Genomic DNA, 13847 nt, shown 5'->3' on the forward strand with positions numbered 1-13847 from the left:
TCCTTAATTTTAAAAAATTGTGATATACATATCGCTCAAACTTTTGACAATTTGCCAGCAATTTAGTTACTTAACACCAGATATCATTGATGCTAGACAAGTATTTAATTACTTACATTTTTCCAACAACAAATTTTTTTATGTGCGAATAAAAACAGTTAAAGTTAACTGTTAACTGTTGAACAGTTAAAGTTAACTGTTTTTATTCAAACTAAACTATAATTCCAATATATTAACATTTACTGAAAAGTGAAAATCATTGCAGTTTACAGTGTTCTTTTATGTTTAACACAATATAACAATATCATCATTAGGTGCTTCAGTAAACTGCATTTCTGAACCTCAAGCTAATATGTCATGAGTATATGTAGCCTTACCTAAAAGCATGTTAAGAAATAGTAGTAATATTTTTGAATAAAGTGTAGTTTGTGGTGAGTTTAAATATGAGTTCTAGAAACCACTTATATGAGACATCTACCGATCAAGTACTATGATTGTAAAGAAAACATCTTTGTGCTGCTGCAATGTTCTTTTAAAACAATAAATCCAATACTTATTGAATCTAAATTTTTAGATATTTTGTTTAGTCGAACTTGAACGTGAACCCCTTCCTACAAATACTATACTTTAATGAAGAGAGAGAATCAAATAGTAATACAAAACCACGGACAACGCCTGTAATTCCTTGGGTATTAAGTGCATATTGTGCACCCGAGCATCCACTGTGACGTCACCCGGCGTAACACACACAGAAAAGAAGTTCCGCTGATAGGCCCTCTTGGATCTGATATGGTGTCAAATGCCAACTTGTCACTTTCCTGTTTTGTTTTCCTTTTGTTGTGTCAAAAAAACTAACATGCAGCTAAAATAAATTGTATTTTTATTACAATAGTCTAATAATTGGTGAAGATTATTCACTAAATTCAAGTAAATGTATATTTTTCGATAGACATAATGCACACAACGCCTGCTAGCCCAGGTAAGATTTCAATGGCAATTAGGCAATTTCATACCTAACCTAAATAATCTCTGCTGATGCATCACTTGTATACATTACTAAAAATTTGTCTAGTCTGACAATTTTTTAAGGGTGGTTCAACTAACAAATTGGGCCTATTTCACAGATCGGTATCCTGTATATGTTGAATACTTCACTACTTTTCCATGTGGATGAGAAAATACAACTTTTATGAAGAAATTGACCTAAGCGAAGAACAGATTACCCACTAAGAAGATTGCAACTTATCAATCAAGTTGAAGAGTGAAATGGTGTGCAATGGGTTCAACTACTTACATTAGAACAGTGAATAAAAAAGCAAGTTTTAAGGTCAGTATATTGATTTTACTTAAATTAACATTCAAATGAAAACAAATGCATTTTTCATTATTGTTTTATGTTTAATAATTATCATTGTACACTTTAGTAAACAGCATTGCTCAACATTGAGTTAATATGTATTATACAATGTCTTGAATGTGATGAAATGGAAGGAACTTAAGCCTAGTTTATAAAGCAAAATTTAATTTTAGTTATATTATTAATATTAGGACTAAGAATAGAATCAATGCTTATGACCAAAGAAGTTTATAAAAAAAATAATTTAAATTTAGTATTAGTAATAACTGTATTCACTTAAAAACCAAAATTGTTTTTGGCTAATACTAAAATTAAATCTTTTTGCCTTTTTCGCACCTGCAGGATGGTTAACCAGGCATTGACAGATGAATATTATCGGGGGTAATTGCACAAGTGCATAAAAATTACCGATAATTTTGCATGAAAACTTGTTATCTCTTAACTGCATGAGTTTATTTTCATATTTTTTTGGCGAAAGAGCCCGACACCGAAGGTGGAGGGCTTTTTTAGAAAAAAATATGAATATGACCGAATGCAGTTTGCAAAGATAACAAGTTTGAACGCAGAATTATCAGGTCATTTTTAAGGCACGAATGTAATTTTGGGGAATATTTCCCGAATAAAGAAAATGTTTTGGTTTTGCTGCAACTATAGATTGCTCAATGGAGCTCAATGAACAAGTTCCAAACCGTTTATTAATTTTTGTTGACATCGCGTTTGACATTTTTTGGTTATAAAAAGTCAAAAAACTGCGCAAGGATAACAATTAGTGTACTAGCAATAGGCTCTACAACAATGCAGTTGTTATAGATACGTACAGTGCAATTATCGAAATGCAATTATCACTTTAGAATGCAATTATCGCTGTCATTCTGGTGAAAATGCACTGCTCATATGGGACATTTAACACATGAGGGAAATATTCACAATAATTATAGTTTTTAGGTACATGATTTTATTAACTTTTTTGTTTTTGTTTTGGGTTCCAGCATAAAGAAAAAGGATTGCAGCTACAAACTACAACTTTTTATTTAATATTTACTATTTATGTACTGGCACTTGTCAGTCTATATGTCATGTAATAACCTCCATAAACTTATCATTTATAATCACCTTCAATTTTTACAGTGAATACTAATACTTAAACTAAATTTTGTTCTATAAAGTGAGCTTTACTTTTTGCAAAAACACTTGGAACCTTATTTTTATAGAAGGTTTTGGATTCTACAAACAATTCTTAACATATTTCATGCAACATACTCCATACTGATATTCAATTGTTTTTAAACAAATGTCAAAAAGACTTTTCAAAATTATAGGTCCCACAACTTTTACTTAAAAAAATTGAAAAAAATTAAAAACAGCTGTTCAAAATGAACTCTATGGACTGTTACAATAACCAAGACAGTTTATTATCTTTTTACATTTTTTTTTAAAATGTCATCAATAATTTTTGGGGATGTTAATCTGATTTATTGGAAAATTATTGGTTTCAAATTATCAATATTTACAGGATAATTGTGGTACAAGTTGCATGGAACAATACTTAGAATTGTTTGTTTCTAGAATCCAAGTTATACAATAAAAGAAGTGTTGCCATTTAAAAGATCAAAAATGTTTTAAATACCCAGTTTTTGGGCCCTGTATAATTCCAATTCATATAACACAAGCAGCATTTAATAAAATGAAAAACATAGGGGTCCGAGAATTTTTGTGAAAAGTTAGTCTTTTTAATTTTATTGAACTTAGGCAGCATGCATGTTACAAAAGCACTGTATGTAGTGTTATCTAAATGCATGTTTGAAGGAACAATAATAATCTAATTCATACAGTGTGACCCATTTAGAATGGAAACACCCCTATAAAATTTTAGGTTATTAATCGATTTCAATTATTTTTTTTTTGAAATAATTAGGAATGAAATGTCTATTACGGGAGAAAATTTTAAATATTTATTTCAGTTTTCAGGTCATATTACGATACTTTTTCTTGATAGAAAATGGAGAATTTTTATTAGCGATTTTTTTATTGAAAAAATTACTACGCCACTGGATCTATAGTGCTTTCAAATAGCTGTGACCAAAATTTCATAAAAATCCATTCATTAATAACAAAGTTATGACAAATTAAAATTCAAATTCCTAATTATTTCAAAAAAAAAATAATTGAAATCGGTTAATAACCTAAAGTTTTATAGGGGTGTTTCCATTCTAAATGGGTCACACTGTATATGTGTCAATTCTTCAGATCAAATTATGGCTACGAAATTACTTATACAGTGTGGAACAGCCAAATGGAATAAATTCGATAACGAATAAATGAGAGTGTGTTGGGAAAAACGATTGGACACGTCGATTTATATTTTTAGATGCGCATTTATTAAAAAAAATAAAAATTATATAGGGTGTGTCATGTGACAGTGGCCGATACCAACTTTCTTATTTTAAATACAACCCCCTGTATATTATAATTTTTTTGGATTCTTCAGAAAATTCTAGACATAATTCATGTACAATGTCCCATACCTATCTTCAACTGTTTCGGAAATATTAAGTGTTTTCAGATGTATTACTAAAATTAATATTAAAAAAAGAAAATTATTTTATTTCACAAACAATGTAAAAAAAACAAAAAAACATTAATTTCAATGTAAGAGATGTTCAAAATGTTCGTGAAAATAAGTATTGAGTGTAATGTAGCGAATTTGTGAAATAAAATAATTTTCTTTTTTTAATGTTAATTGTTGTAATACATCTGAAAACACTTAATATTTCCGAAACAGTGGAAGATAGGTATGAGACATTGTACATGAATTATGTCTAGAATTTTATGAAGAATCCAAAAAACTAATAATATACAGGGGGTTGTAATTAAAATAAGAAAGTTGGTATCGGCCACTGTCACATGACACACCCTATATAATTTTTATTTTTTTTTAATAAATGCGCATCTAAAAATACAAATCGACGTGTTCAAGCGTTTTTCCCAACACGCTCTCATTTATTGGTTATCGAATTTATTCCATTTGGCTGTTCCACACTGTATGATACAACATTTGGTTATCTAGTACCATGATTGTAAAGCCAACTCGATGCATTGACATTGCTATCTCAGAAAGTGTAGTTGATAGAGCTTTAGTTAAATGGAGGCAAAGTTGCGCATTTTATTTGGTAAAAAAAAATTCATAAAAGTTTCATTACATCCGGAGATATACGACAAAAACCGGAAAACTCAAATTTCTATTTTATTTTTTTACTACTTTAATTAATGGCACCTTCTGGAGGCACTTTTTTATGCTCTTCAAGAAAATAGTTTTAGTTTTCAGCTCCGACATTTTGTTTTTTAGATACCAACATCAACTTCAAATTTTCAAATACGGACTTCAACTTTTTATTTCATTTTTCAGTAGCCACAGACCTTCTGAAACTAATAATGTGTCACACTTGTCAAAAAAATATACCTAGTGTACCTACTTGTATTATGTATTCGGTATTTTAAGATTTTTTAAAAAATTAAGCAATTGAAATTGATATGTTGTCATAATGAGTAGATAATTTAGTTTTATATAATTTAATAATTAGGTTCATTGCTCCTTCGAAAAAGAGAGAGAGTTTCTTATAGTACTTTTCATTTATTAAAAAAAAAATATGTTTTTGGTTAGTTATTTATTTTTCGGATACTCACATGTTTGAATTCGAGGTTGAGTTTTGATGAAACAGCTTAATCATATCAATAGCTATTTATGTAACCAATTACGAAAAGATCGATTTTGTGTAACGAATGAATGTTTGTAGGGCGAGCGCAGCGAGGTCCTACATTTTGAATGATTTACACAATAAGACATTTTCGAAACGTGTTGCATACATAATTTTTTCTAATTTTGACCAAAAAGCTGTAAAAACTATCTTTTAAAGTGATTTAACCCAAATATTCACTTTCATAGCACCTTGTATATACTGTGACAACGACATGTTATGATGGGTGTTGCCCATATGTTTCTACGGAAATGCATAAAAACAGGGAGTGATGAAATGAACTTTTCATAACTAGTTACATAAAGTGATACTTTTCGTAACTAGTTACAAAAAGTAAAACGTTTTGTCACTCTAATCAGTTTTGAAAAGTGTCACTTTGTATGCCAAAATTAGAAAAGCTAAATTATTTACTCATTATGATAACATATGAATTTCAAATGCTTATTTGAAAAAAAAAACAAATACCTAAGTACACTAGGTATAATTTTTTGACAAGTGTGGCACATCATTATTTTCGGGAGGTTGGTAGCTACTAAAAAAACGAAATCAAAAGTCCCGGTCCGTATTTTAAAATATTAAGTTGATGATGGTATCTAAAAAACAAAACGTTGTAGCTAAATACAAACATTATTTTCTTAAATAGCATAAATTAATGCCTCCAGAAGGTGCAATTGATTTTCCAAAATAATCAATAATAAAAGGGTAAAAAAATAAAATTGAGAAATTTGATTAATTGTTTTTGTTGGATATCTCCGGATGTAATAAAATATTTTTTTTTTACCAAATTATTTAGCAATAAAATGCGCAACTTTGCCTCCATTTAACTAAAGCTCTATCAACTAAACTTTCTGAGATAGCAATGCTAATGCATCTAATTTGTAACACACTGTATTTGTGCAGCTGCAATGTTTTTTTAACAATCCAATACCTAATGAAGTTCAATTTTTTGATATTTTGATTATTTGAGATTACCATTTTCTATAAATATGGTCTCAGATGGAAAGTAGTGCATTCATTCTGTGAAAGTAGATTTCTAGTTTCTACTTCAATGTAAAAAATAATGTAAAAAGTTTTAAGTGCATATTGTGCAGCCCGAGCACCCTACTGTGACGTCACAGGGCTTATCACTTTGAGGAAACAAATTCAGCTGATTAAGCCATCTTCCATCTGTTCTTATGTCAACTAAAGTTCGAATTTTTCACTTTGCTTTTGTTTTTATTTTGTTATGTCAAACAGATTCCCATGCAGCTAAAATAGTTATATTTTTAATTTTAATACAATACTTCGAGAAGAGTTGAAAATTATACACTAAAATCAAGTAAATGTATATTTTTTGAAGGACATAGTGCCTGCTGATCCAAGTAAGATTACAATGCAAATTTCATACCTATCCTATGTATTGAACCCTGCTGATGCATCATTACTACACATTTTTCTCGTCTGGCATTTTTTAAGTACAGTTCAAGTAGCAAATTAGGCCTATCCTACAGATCTGTATCTGGTATATGCTAAATACTTCACTACTTTTTCATGTGGGTCAGAAAGCCTAACTTTTATGGAGAAATTGACAACTTAAACAAGGCTCAAATTACCCACCAAGAAGTACTACATTAGAACAGTGCATAAATAATAAAAGTTTTAATGTTAGTTAACTATTTTTACTGAAATTGACATTAAAATGAAAAGCATTGCAGTTTTTATTATTGTTTTACGTTAACACAATAATCTCAAAGATAATCATCATTATTTACTTTGGTAAATTGCATTATTGAACGTCAAATCAATATGTATTATATTTAGTGTCATCTAAAAGCATGTTTAAAGTAATAGTAATAATGAGGTAGTTTGCAGTGAGTACAAATGATGAACTCAAGACACCGCTTGTCTCTCTTCTACATTATGAGTACTATGATTATAAAGCAAACACCTTTGTGTAGTTGCAGTGTTTTTAAAACCAAGTAAATTCTTATGAATTTTTAAATAATTTGATTATTCAAGCTATTCCCTGTCTATAAATAATATCTCAGATAGACAGGAATTAACATTAAGGTTGATTGGATTATTTTAATCAGAGTAAACTATTTGGGTAGCTACAAAAAGTATCTTGTAAAACTGTGACAGTCCAAATTTTCTTTGTTTTATAATGTAACGCCCTGTATATTATTGAATTTTTGAATTTACTCATTGATTGATTGATCAGGAAGATTTGTTACATCTAGCGTGCACCGTTTTGTGATCTTTCTTTTTTATAAGCTATGTGATAATATCAGTTTTAATTTAGGCTGGGCAATTTTTTTTAAAACAAAAATTAGAAATGTTTTTTTTTTATTTGACTATGCAGGGTAGAGCATAAATTTGTGGCAGATAAAATATTAGTATTCTTAAATAGAACAACATTTTTTAATACATTTTAAATTCTACACTTAATTCTTAAACTTTTACACTATACAGGGTAATTCAAATTCGACCCTCACCATTGGGATTTCGGAAACCATAAGAGATACGAAAAAGTTTAAATTGGGGCAAAGTTGCGCAATTTAAAGCTGCGAAATGAATTACCCTGTATACAGGGTGTTACAAATTCGTTGAGGCAACGTTGCGCATTTTACTGCTAAAAATTTTGGTAAAGAAAAATTCAAAAATTTGTATTATATACCGGAGTAAATTCCAAAATAATCATTAATAAAGTGGTAAAAAACAAATAGAAATTTAACTTTTTCGGTTTTTGTCGGAAATCTCCGGATGTAATAAAAAGTTTTAGAATTTTTTTTTAGGTATTCAGCTGAAATCGGTTAAAACACGTTGACGTTTTTATGTTCTTGTCGTAATATTATTTTCTTTGTTTCAGGTATTTTCCCGGGGAAGCGAGATACATAAAAAGTCGTACAGGGGAACGCTGGAATTCTTATATATTTTACTAATAAACTAAAGATTGGGGCGCGGGTTGTATGTAGTTTTATTTGCTATTTCGATTTGCTGTTATGTCATATGCAGCATTGTTCTGGGGATGTATTAAAAGAATTGACATTCCTTTAAATGTCAATCTACGCATGGCGAACTGAGTAACTGTGCAGAAGTTGACATTGGAATTGAACCAGACCAGCAATCAGTCATTAATATCTATCAAACGTACAATTTATTCTCCAACTGATTAACATCCTACAGCAAAATTAACTTTTTGTGTCTGCCCAGTTCCGATTTATATCGAAGAATCAACCTTATATCACGTGTGTTATTAGAGTTAGTTATATTATTAGAACTTTAAAAAAACCGCGTTTTTAATGTGTATACAAACTTAGAACGTGTTTGAAACACTCTTTGAGAAAGAAATATAAAATCAATCTTTTTCACATGACTTGAGTCATGATCCGATGATATTGGTTACTTTGAAACTCAAATTTTTACGCAGTAAAGTAGTGTCCATGTTACTCGCAGTGGAGGTGAAATCGTAAAAGTGGTGAAAAAACACGCAACCTTCTCCACAATATATTTATTAGACCCTCAAAACTGAGGTGAAAGTCAAAACGCCTGACATGTTTCGAGCATATAGATGCTCATCTTCAGAGGCTGTAAAAATCTTAATCTACTAAAGAACTCACCGCATAAGTGTAAAACGTACCTTAAGTTTGGTAAATATTTTATTTTGTACCTTCTTTCTAGACGGGGATAATGTACCTGATGAAATGATTTTGTACCTTCCTGTCGATTATTATTGCCTTTTTCTAAAATTTCAGTTTGATGTTTATAAGACATCACATATTTTACGACGGATTTTTTGAAATCTGTGATCGAGATGCTTTCTTGTTCATTTTGTTTGTACAGGGTGGGCAAATAAGCGAGGTAACCGGCTGTACCTCCGAAACTAATGATCGTAGAGAGTTACGGTAAAAAAATTTATAGGATATTATTTATTTATATGACTTTATTTTTTACGGGCAACATGGGTAAAAACGAGCAATTTTTGTTCATGCCTTTAAGGGATATGTTGTACAGGGTGGGCAAATAAGCGAGGTAAGCGGCTATACCTCCGAAACTAATGATCGTAGAGAGTTACGGTAAAAAAATTTATAGGATAAGTAGGCAAGGGAAAATGCTGGAAATTATTTTCAAGTTTCCAAGATGGCTACCAGAGGGCGTTTGCGCCATCTTGAATTACATAAAGTTACGTTTCTTGTGATTTTCCCCAATGAATGTAACAAAAAAGTATTTGCGTTTTAATGTTAACTTAAAGTCGAACATTTTTCTCTATCTTTCGAAATAAAGTGGTGGGGGGTATTTGAATGTTGTTTTAAATAAATGCCTGTAACTTCGAAACGTCTTTAATACATTTGGATAAATTTGGTATCATTGAAAAGAGCATTTCTTGGGCTTTTAGGTTTCTTCTGATAATGACAGTTGTGACCTAAACGGCCGCCGATAGAGGGCGTTATTTGATATTATAACCAAAATAATGGATTTTCTCAAAAAATTTAAATGCAATGATATGACTTTTTGTAGACTAGAAAATAGACAAATGACTAACCAATAAGCCTGCGCAAACCGCATCTTAATATATTTTTTTTTTTCTTTTTTTTTTTTTCTTTTTTTGTCATTTGTCTATTTTCTAGTCTACAAAAAGTAATATCATTGCATTTAAATTTTTTGAGAAAATCCATTATTTTGGTAATAATATCAAATAACGCAAACAGAACAGAACATTTATTTCATTTTCATCGGTTCTTGATCGTTTCTGTCTCTTAATTTTAGTGTATGACACACTTCCAGTCCTCTCAAAACGTTCCCTAAGTTTTTCAAATGCTTTTTTTTCTGGTTGCCTTCTATCGGGATATCGCTCCTGATACAATCTTTTAGCCAATAATGCATTTTTGTCACTAGCACCCAACACGAAAATCATGTCAAACATCTCTGATTTTGAAAAATTCATATTTAATTTTCATAAATAAAACTTGGTTATTTATTAATTCCAAACAATTAAGTAGGTACCTATCAACAATAAAATTGACAGCGAAATCGATAATAACTTTGACATTCATTATGTCAGTGAGTTTCATGGCAAACTAGAAAATTGAAGCAATATCGCTACGACGACCATGGCCTACTTCGAAAATAATTGCATTAATTTATTTATTCTTATGCGTTTTTAGACGATAATTCAGAACAATTAAAATAGCGCCAAAACAAGCAAAGATAGGTATGTAATGAAACTAAGAGAATTGACAGGAGAATAATATGCAACCCTTAAATACAGGGTGTTCCATTTAAAAAAAATCGAATTAACCGATTTTCAAATTTCCTAACTTGGACGCTCTGTACAAAACACCTTGTATGGCGCAATGTTTTCTACGCCTATTTGAGCTTTTACTTACAGTTTTGACTTCCTTTAGGCCAATTTTCATTACTTTATTACGAGTCATTAGACAATTATTGTCGATAACAAAGATTAATGTTTTGCCCCAAATTTGATTGTTTTGTTAAACAAGTTGGCAACGCCGCCATTTTAAGCACAGATGAAAACTGATTCGGATGTAGAATTTTACAAAGAATCCAAATATGCAAAAATATACAGGGTGTTTTATAAAAAAAAACAAAAAACATTTTTGATCCTCACTTACGCAACACCCTGTAGAGTCAAAAGAATTTTTATGTTGTAGACCAAATGATTCTGATCAACTTTTACATAATAATTATTTTAGAAAAATCAAAACCAACAACAATATGGGACTTTGTCACACTATTGCGCCACCCTGTATAAACCTTGCTGCCCCAACGTTTTATGATTCAAGGGGTATTGACATTCTTCTAGGGGTAGGTTTATTCTGGAAGCTCCTTTCTAAAGGTACCAAAATCTTGTCTTCCGACGGTCCCGTTCTACAAAATAGTAAACTTGGTTGGCTGCTATCGGATTCTCTTAGTGTAACCAGTGATAGGAACATTTCAAATTCAAAGTGTCACCTTTCAAGAGAAATTGACCTCAATCACCAGCTGCCAAAATTTTGGGAGCTGGAAGAGTTACCACAAAGGTCACCGTAGTCAGAAGAGGAACATTTTGCAGAGCAACTTTTTCAAAAAACCATGTATTGAAATCACAAAGGAAAAACAAAGGAATTCCTCTAAGACAGCCATATTCTACTTTGGGCGAGTCAAGGAAGGGCGCCATTCGACAGTTTCTATCACAGGAAAAACGACTCCGTTCAAGTCCAGAGAAAAAACGGTTGTACATAGATTTCATGACTGAGTACAAGGAACTTGGACATATGTCCTTGTTTCAAGATACAATAAGTAATCAAGTAACCTATTATTCCCCACATCACTGTGTTCGTCGTGAAGATAGCGCCACAACCAAGCTTGCGAGTTGTATTCAACAGCTCATTTCCATCTTCGTCAGGTCAGTCGTACAACTCTATTCAGTTGACAGGCCCTACTATTCAAGAAGATTTAGTGTCCATCATGCTTCGATTTAGGCAACATTCGTATGTTATTTCAGCGGACATTTGCAAAACGTATCGGCAAATACTTGTTAACGACGAATTAAAGCCACTTCAACTAATTTTATGTCGTTCGAACCCAGAAGATAAACTTCAGACGTTTTCTCTCAATACAGTGGTTTATGGCACTGCAAGTGCTCCATTTCTTGTAACCAGGTGCCTCATGCAGCTCGCATTCGACCACAAGAGTTCTCATCCTCAAGTAATTCGGAGAGATTTCTACGTTGATGACCTTCTGTCAGGAGCAAATTCAGTTGCAGAAGTTCTCCAGTTACAACAGCAAGTCAGTACTATATCATCCTCTGCATGTTTCGAATTAAGGAAGTGGAAATCCAATGACTCTAACATCCTAAATTAGTTAGATGGTTCTTCATCCAATGATAAATTTTATTTTTGCACTTTTCAATTGATCAAGTCCCACATGAAAGATGTGTTAGCAAACGCGCAATTCTATCAGAAACAGCACGAATTTTCGATTCGATTGGATTGCTTGGTCCTATAACAGTTTGTGCAAAAATATTCTTGCAACAGTTATGGTCTTTGGGTTTTATTTGGGATCAAGAGGTTCCCCAAGAGCTTGCCAAAAAATGGAATTCTTTTCGAGACGAATTTGCCTCAATTAAATGGTTTGCAAGTTTCCAGACTAGCAACTTGTAAATAACTCGTTTCAGCTGAAATTCATAGGTTCTCAGACGCTTCGCAGTACGCTCATGGCGCCTGCATCTAATTGCGTACAGTCGATATAAACCAAGTTGTTCATGTTCATCTGATCACATCCAAATCGAGGGCAGCTCCCTTAAAATCTGTCTGCATTCCATAACTGGAATTGTGCGCAGCTTTCCTATTATCTCAATTATATACTAAGGTAATGACTTCATTAACCCAAGAAATCAAAGACACTAGATTATGGTGTGATTCAAAGGTAGCTTTATCATGGATTAGATCGTCGCCTCATCTTTTCCAAGTTTTCGTTGGAAACCGTGTTTCAGAAATTCAGAAACAAATTCCTACAGAATTCTGGTACTGCGTACCTTCAGATCTTAATCCAGCAGATTACCTATCCAGAGGGTCTTCTCCAGGCGAACTTCTCAATAATCAGGAAAAGTGGTTTTGTGGGCCTAAGTGGCTTCACCAGACTTCATCGTTCTGGCCAATTGACACAACCTTCTCACCGTCAATTCAAACTGAAGACTTACCAGAGGTTAAGAAAAATCTTCGTGTTTTTGTACACAGTGAAACTCCGAAATCTGAATTATTCCCCTTTCAAAGATTCTCTTCATTTACGCGAATTACACGAGTTATGACTTACTGCTTAAGATTTATTAGCAATTGCAGAACGTCAAAGACTAAATTTCATGAGTCACTGACCTGGGCCGAAATTCGTCAAGCTGAAACTAAGTTAGTTATGCTTGCCCAGGAGGAGAGCTTTGAAGAAGAATTCAGAGAGCTTTCTAAAACAGGTTGTGTAAAAAATTCGAGCAAGTTACTAAGCCTCACTCCGTTTCTCAGTGACAACATAATTCGGGTCGGTGGTCGTCTCAGACATTCTTCGTTTCCCGTGGAGAAAAGGCATCCAGCATTGCTAGATAAACGACACCATCTTACATATCCCATTTTCAGAGCCAAACATTTCGAACATTTTCACTGCGCGTCTCAAACATTACTAGCTGATGTAAGAGAGAACTATTGGGCAATTGCAGGAAAAAACCTTGCAAAGCGAGTTGTCCGAGAGTGCATAATATGTTTCAACTTTCGATCAAAATTCATTCATCCATTGATAGGAAATTTGCCGCAGTCAAGAATCTCTCCTGGAACCTTACCCTTTTCTGAAGTTGGAATTGATTTCGGTGGGCCCTTTTTCTATAAAAGTAATCAAGGTCGTGGAAGTAAACTTTACAAATGCTATTTGTGTTTATTCATTTATCTAACTGTTAAGGCTGTGCACTTAGAGCTGGTTACTGATCTAAGCACTCAAGCATTTTTGCAAGCCTTTCAGCGGTTTATGTCCAGAAGAGGTAAACCAAATAACGTTTACTCGGACAATGGTAGCAACTTCGTAGGGGCCCACAACAAATTTAAAGAGTTGGGCCAATTCTTAAAAACAGAGAAATCAGACTTAGTCAACCAACTGGGAGTTGACCTTGGTATAAAGTGGCATTTTATTGCGGCTTATTCACCTCACCACGGAGGAATATGGGAAGCTGGATGTGACGTAGTGTAAAGTCACCGAGTGTTCTGCGCTTGGACCTG

At 32.3% G+C, this 13847-nt stretch overlaps 1 long non-coding RNA gene across 1 annotated transcript; it reads left to right on the forward strand.

Moving 5' to 3' along the window:
- The first annotated feature begins 838 nt into the window (after window positions 1-838).
- Window positions 839-9643, forward strand: LOC145739845 (uncharacterized). The gene is made up of 3 exons (XR_014181252.1): window positions 839-979; window positions 1125-1327; window positions 7961-9643. It is a non-coding gene; the product is annotated as an uncharacterized LOC145739845 (long non-coding RNA).
- Window positions 9644-13847: the final 4204 nt, after the last annotated feature.

Source organism: Ips typographus, unplaced genomic scaffold (genome assembly GCF_016097725.1).
Source record: "Ips typographus isolate SLU unplaced genomic scaffold, UJ_Ityp_2.0 IpsContig58, whole genome shotgun sequence".
In the NCBI taxonomy this organism is placed as follows: domain Eukaryota; kingdom Metazoa; phylum Arthropoda; class Insecta; order Coleoptera; family Curculionidae; genus Ips; species Ips typographus.